Genomic DNA, 6,000 nt, shown 5'->3' on the forward strand with positions numbered 1-6,000 from the left:
CAGCTCTTAGGTCCCTGGGCGATCACAGCAGCAGCTTGTAGAACTAATGGAAGCCAGGACGGCCAGTTCTGATGCTGCCTTTGGGGGTGGTGTGAAGAAGCGTTACCTCCTACCCAGACTTGAGACCGTCTGCAGCGCTGAAACACATTCGGCTAGAAATAACAGAATATTCAAGCACAGAAGTAGAAACCATGAGGAACAAGAGGTTCAGAGCTAGGCTCTTCCACTGGTGGTCAGCAACTCGGCCATTCCCTCTGCAGAATTCACACCTGATGGGAATAAGGCGTCTGCTAGGTTCCAGGCAGCCCAGCCTCCCATTCCAGCTGCCTCAGCTGGGAGGGATGGGGCAAATGGAAATTTCTCCTGCAGCTTGGGCTCCTATCAGGGAGGAAAGTGTTTCCCGCAGCTGGCCTGCTCTTACATTTCATTGGTCAGAACTAGATCACATTTATGTCTCGCAGTTCTGGAAGCTGGGAAGTTTAAGAACAAGGTGTCAGCCAAATGCAAAAATCCTCAACCAAACAGTAGCGAGCCAAATTCAACAGCATGGTAAAAGGATCCCACACCATGATCTAGAGGGATTTATCCCTGGGATGCAAGGATGGTTCAGCCCAGCCAGATGGTTGTGATACACCACATCAACAAAATTGAGGATAAAAATCGTATGATGATCTCAGAAGACCCAGAAAAGGCATTTCTTTTATAAGGGCATTAGTCCCCTTCATGAGGGCTGCACCCTTGTGACCTAATTACCCCCCAAAGACCCTGTGCTAAGTACCATCACACTGGGGACTGGGGCTCCAACACACGGACTCGGTGGCGGAGGAGGGGGTAGGGGTGGATACAGACATTCAGCATTCAGCACGCACCAAAGGAGTTTTAATGTATTTCATTTTCTGCTTTATCTGTTAGCTTATTGTGCTTCTCTTGCTCTTCTGTTGAAAGAAGTCTCTGTGTTGAATAAGCAGCCAGATTATTCCCAGGGCCGTGATCCGTGGTGACGTTGGCTGGAGAAGACTTTCTCGGCACGCAAGCCAAGTGCATCCTGTGTGTTTGGCGGCCTCCCGACAGAGGGCAGCACGGACTGCTCCCTCCCTCCCTCCTGGGGCTGGAAGGAACCCTCCCAAGTAGTCCAATTCATCTCTCCTTCCTGAAACATATCACACAGTTCGTTCCGGGCTTCTACCTGTTCAAGGATTTACAGCCAGAATCTTAGACCGAGGGATGTTAGTTGCACGCTGATCAAATGTCATAATTATTGTGCATTAAGTACCTGTGCATTTTTCTTCAAACAATGCCTCCAGTTTTACCAGAGAGATTTGCCCCCGTGAGTGAAGTGGATTCCGTGACTCGCGGAATCTCCAGTCTGCGAGCAGCTCCTGACACTCCTCTAGAAGCCATTCATCGGCGCGTTTCCGCCTCTGTGAATGCACAGCGCTGCCATGCGCTAAGCCGGCGGTCTGCAAATTTGGTCAACCTGTTTTTAAGTGGCGATTTTTACCTCCTTGTGAAAAACTTGATGATGAATCAGAATCATTGTTTGCAAAGCAGCTTATCTCGCAAGGCACAGCTGCTACGCCTCGTCTAGGCCCCGCGGAGCTCTACCTGAAGGTCACCTTCTCTCACCGAGAGCTTTAAAACACACGGCGAGGAGGTGGCCTGACTATGGAGATCGTCTAGTGAGATAAAGAGCCGCTCTGGGTGAAGGCAGAGCACGGGCCACTGCCGGGACCCAGGACAGCAGGGTGGCCACGGCGTTTACAGCACGCTCACTAAGATAATTGTTAATATCTGAAAATGCAGAATCGTCTCCCATAGGGACGTTTTTCCGTCTCCCGGGTGAGACACCTTCTCCGAAGGTGTGATTCACGAGTGGCAAGACACAAAAGGTGTAAGGCGCTTGTCACTATATCTAGTATTTCAGCAGTAAGACAAAAATATACATATATACACACATGTATTTGAGTCAGTGGACTGTTCTTCCACCGCCCAGCTTCCTCTTCAGTCCAAGCGACGCTTCTTGACTTCAACGAGAGTTCTTATATATCCCAGTTTTTAAAAACCTGTTCCACAAGTCTGAAATTACAAAACAGAGAAACAAATTACCCCACCCCCCTCATGATCCAATTACAAGAGCTCTTTGGCACGCAGCCTCCTGCCCTGGAGAACCGCCAGCCCCCCGCCAGATCCTTCCGCTCACACAGACAGACGGGGCTCCCTGGTCCTGCAGAAGGGCCACTGCGAAGGCCTCCCCGGCCCCGTGTCAACGTCTGCAGGATGAACGGGGAGATGGCCGTCTTTGCAGAAGTTTAGCGTGCTCGCAGAAATCACAGAAGTATCAGGAGTGCAGCTCGGCGAAGTGTTGCTCGCGAGGAGACCGGTCAGAGGGAACGTACGTAACTGGGGCGCCCTCAGCCTGCAGTGAGGGTTTTGGGGGAGGGAGAGGCCAGTGCAGGGACCTGACCTGTGTCCTCCAGGGTCTGAAGAACGCAGAAGTCGGAAGGGGGTGCGGTGGGGAACAGGGTGGAGCTGCCAGAGCAAGAGGAGAAGGGCCAGGAAAGCAGGCGGCACTTTCACTCACAGGGGCCACACTGACATCACAGAGGCCCCAGAGGATGCCTGTTAGGACGAACAGAACCCAGTAAGGACTCTGGAATAAGGCCTAACCGGGAGGCGCAAGGAATCTGGCAGCAAGTAGAGTACTTGAGCCAGAAAGTAGTGAAATAGCAGGCCCTTGAATGGGGGGAGGGGGGATGTCCTCAGAGAGGCACCAGGAGAGAGAGCCCAGTGTGGGCACCGTCCCCACGTCAAAGGGCCTTTGCAACCCAGGACAGAGTGCAGCGGCACAGGTGTGGGGCAGGATGCGACCTCCAGCCATCCTCTTCCATGGCCGGACCCTGGAGAGGACAGGAGGGGGAAGGACAGGCCCCCTGCCCCGCTGCTCCAGGGATGCAGGCTGGGCCTGGGCTCAGCACAACAGGCAGGCACAGGGCAGGAGGGGTCCTTGGACTTAATCGGGACGGGTTTTTAAACCTTAAATCAACACTTTTCCAATTATAACTAAACAGACCAGAAATGGATGGTGCTTGCCCAAGATGTCCACAGAGCCCAAAGAAGATGCCACACGGTGTGATGGGGGCCGCTCACTCCATGAACTGGTTACTTTTGTCAGTCTGCACATCAGCGGCCAGTGGATGAGGGGTTGATGGGCTCTCCGCAGGTTGCCGGCAGCCTGGGCGTGTCCGGGCTCTCGGGTGGGGTTTGCAGTGAGAAGGAGAAGCCATGCGGTTAAGGTCAGGGGGTGAGAGCAGCCACACAGTTCTCCCCGGAGCTGCGGCGCCAGACAGAGTGAAACGTCAGCCTGGGCACCTGGACCACCCTAAGAGGAGACAGAAGTGTGCACTGAGTGTAGTCCAGGTTTTCTCCAGAAGCTTCTTAAGTAGAAACGATCTGCTTGCCTGGTTATCACTTTCCTACCTGGACCTGTCACTGTGCCTGGAGTCAAATGTGTCCCTGCAGAGGCATCACTTGCAGAGGCCTGGGGCCCAGAAGTAGCCTAAGAGTCGTGAACAGGGGAGGTGGGAGGCTCAGAGACCTGATAAAAGAGCAGGTGGGCAGGACCCGGGTGTGGGTCTGGAAGTGACCCACGGTGGCTGTTGTTATGGGAGCCTCCAGAGGTCACACCAGGCACTGCATGCCAGTTAGAGGGTGGAGAGCTTCATCGTAGGAACCTCGATGTCAAAATGACTCCTGGTGACCTTTTGGGACATGGTCACCCTAAGACCTGATGGTGTGGCCACTCCCTCCCTGTCCCTTAAAATGCTCAGTGCCAAGGAGGGACGGGGTCCTCCGTGGTGGACTGAGAAGCTGGAGAGCACGTGGCTGGATGTCTTGCTTGGGTCTCACTCTCCGAGGTCTGCATCTTGAGGAAGAAGAATGATGAGAATTGACTTCTGGTGGGGGGCGGGGGATGGAGGGATTCCAGCTTCAGACACACAGTGAGGTCTGCCAGAGTGGGAGAACGCAGTCTTTGCAAATCAGAACAGGTCAACTAGAATTCCCTCTGATGCTAGCGAGTTATTTTCAAACCCTCCCCCCCTCCATGTTCCCTGTTGGCATCACCAATTCGGACTTCCCAAGGGATGAGTGGGTCCCTGGTTCCAGGGCTCCCAGGCCTTTGGGGTGCAGGGGGGACAGAGCCAGGTGGACTCCAGGCCGAAGAGAAGGAACCTCTGCTCTCTTCACCAGGCCCCACTTCGGGAAGGTACCCCTGTGACCTGTGGGACGCGGTTCTGAAGTAGAAGAACATAAGACCGAACTTGGTTGGCCAAGTAACATCTTAAACCTCACCTTCATCTAAGAACTCATGCCTCCCTCTCCTTGTCCTGGCCTTTCACAGCGCCTGTGGCTTACTTCAAGAGTAGCCGTGAGAAATAAGCTCCTTTCGTGCGGTTTACAAGAATCATTTTACACGCCGCCAGGTGGAGTGGCGGCAGTGGCTGCGAGAACAGCCACCCCACTCTAATCCCGGTCCTCTGGGCCAGGGTGACCTACCACCATCATCACAGGATCCCTCCGCTCTTTTATTTAAAAAATTTGTAGCAGCAATGAGTTTAGAGCACAGGTGGCAAACACAAGGCCCGCAGGCCAAATCCGGCCCTCCACCTTGTTTTATCCAGCCCTCCACCTTGTTTCTACCCGCCTTGTTTTAACAGCTGAGCTCTCGCTTAACTGTCAAGGAGTAGTTACATTTATACAGTCCTAAAATTACATTCGGCCCTCTGAAGGCAACCACGAGGCAACCATGTGGCCCTGGTGAAAATGAGTCTGACACCCCTGCTGTAGACTCACTCACTCAACACTCTCCTAATGGGCACATTTTGCAAGGGAGCCAGCTAAGCTGAAGTGGAATCCATCCACAGAGTGGAGCAAAGACACGTGGATGGAGAAACAATAATTATGCATATAAATAACATTTATTGAGTGCTTGGTATGTGCCAGGCGCCATTCTAGTGTGTCACTCACGTGCATCATCTCAATCATCACCGTACTCTAACTCGGTAAGAAGTGTCATTATCCCTCTTTGCTGCGGATGAGGCACAGAGAGGTGGGTGACTCTTCGAAGCCAAACAGCTCGTAAGGGCCGCCTCCTGGATGCCGCCCTGCCTGGCCTGTTACTTTGTACTCACTCGCACAATAACATCACAATTCCATACTCCCAACAGGAGCACTTTCTGGACACAACCCATCTGCCCCGATGCATGCACTTCTAACATTTCCCCAAACACCTGCACCTCCTGCCAAGCAGGTAGCCTTTTGAAACTGGCTTAACAGAGCCAGGCGGGGCTGGGTTCATGAAGATGTTGAGAATGAGTTCAAGGTTTCCAGTTAACATTTCTGCACCTGCACTGTTCTGTTTGACATCTTAAAGTGACAGCTGAAACTGTGTCTTAAGAGTGGGAGGCTCCTAATGAGGCCGTGCTGGGACTCCTGGCTCCTAGAAGCCCCTTCAAGCCTCTGTGGTGGCAGTAGTTTGTCACACAGCAGTGGGTCACCAACAGAGCTGTTACGCAGCAGTTTAAATAGCTGATTCAGGAAGGAACTCTGCACACCCTTTCTGTGTACTATGGGGGAAAAGAGTTCTTCTGGCTGCTTCGTGGACCCCAGTGTTTTCCCGGGTCAGCCAACAAGCCCCATATGGCCACCGGCCACAGGGAGATTCAACATCTGTAACCATTTGGCACCACGATATCCTCAACTACTGTCCCCAAGGAGGATAGAGTTTACCAGGAACCAAAGTCACACGTCCATGGCCCAACTCTTGTTACTGTTTTATAATCTTAGAGAAAAAGTGTCCCAGAGAGATGGATGCCCTTGATTGCTGGTGCTAGGTTCAAGCTCAACAACTCTCTACCCACACACTTGGGTAGAATTACATGATGACTCACTAATTCTCCCTCTGAACGGGGCTGCAATAGCCCCTGGCCATCTGGCTAAGAG

At 52.8% G+C, this 6,000-nt stretch overlaps 1 long non-coding RNA gene across 1 annotated transcript; it reads left to right on the forward strand.

Annotated features, from left to right (window-relative positions):
• The first annotated feature begins 2,125 nt into the window (after positions 1-2,125).
• On the forward strand, positions 2,126-5,112 carry LOC123480027 (uncharacterized). The gene is made up of 2 exons (XR_006655884.2): positions 2,126-2,392; positions 3,069-5,112. It is a non-coding gene; the product is annotated as an uncharacterized lncRNA (long non-coding RNA).
• Positions 5,113-6,000: the final 888 nt, after the last annotated feature.

This window comes from Desmodus rotundus, chromosome 6 (genome assembly GCF_022682495.2).
Source record: "Desmodus rotundus isolate HL8 chromosome 6, HLdesRot8A.1, whole genome shotgun sequence".
NCBI lineage: Eukaryota > Metazoa > Chordata > Mammalia > Chiroptera > Phyllostomidae > Desmodus > Desmodus rotundus.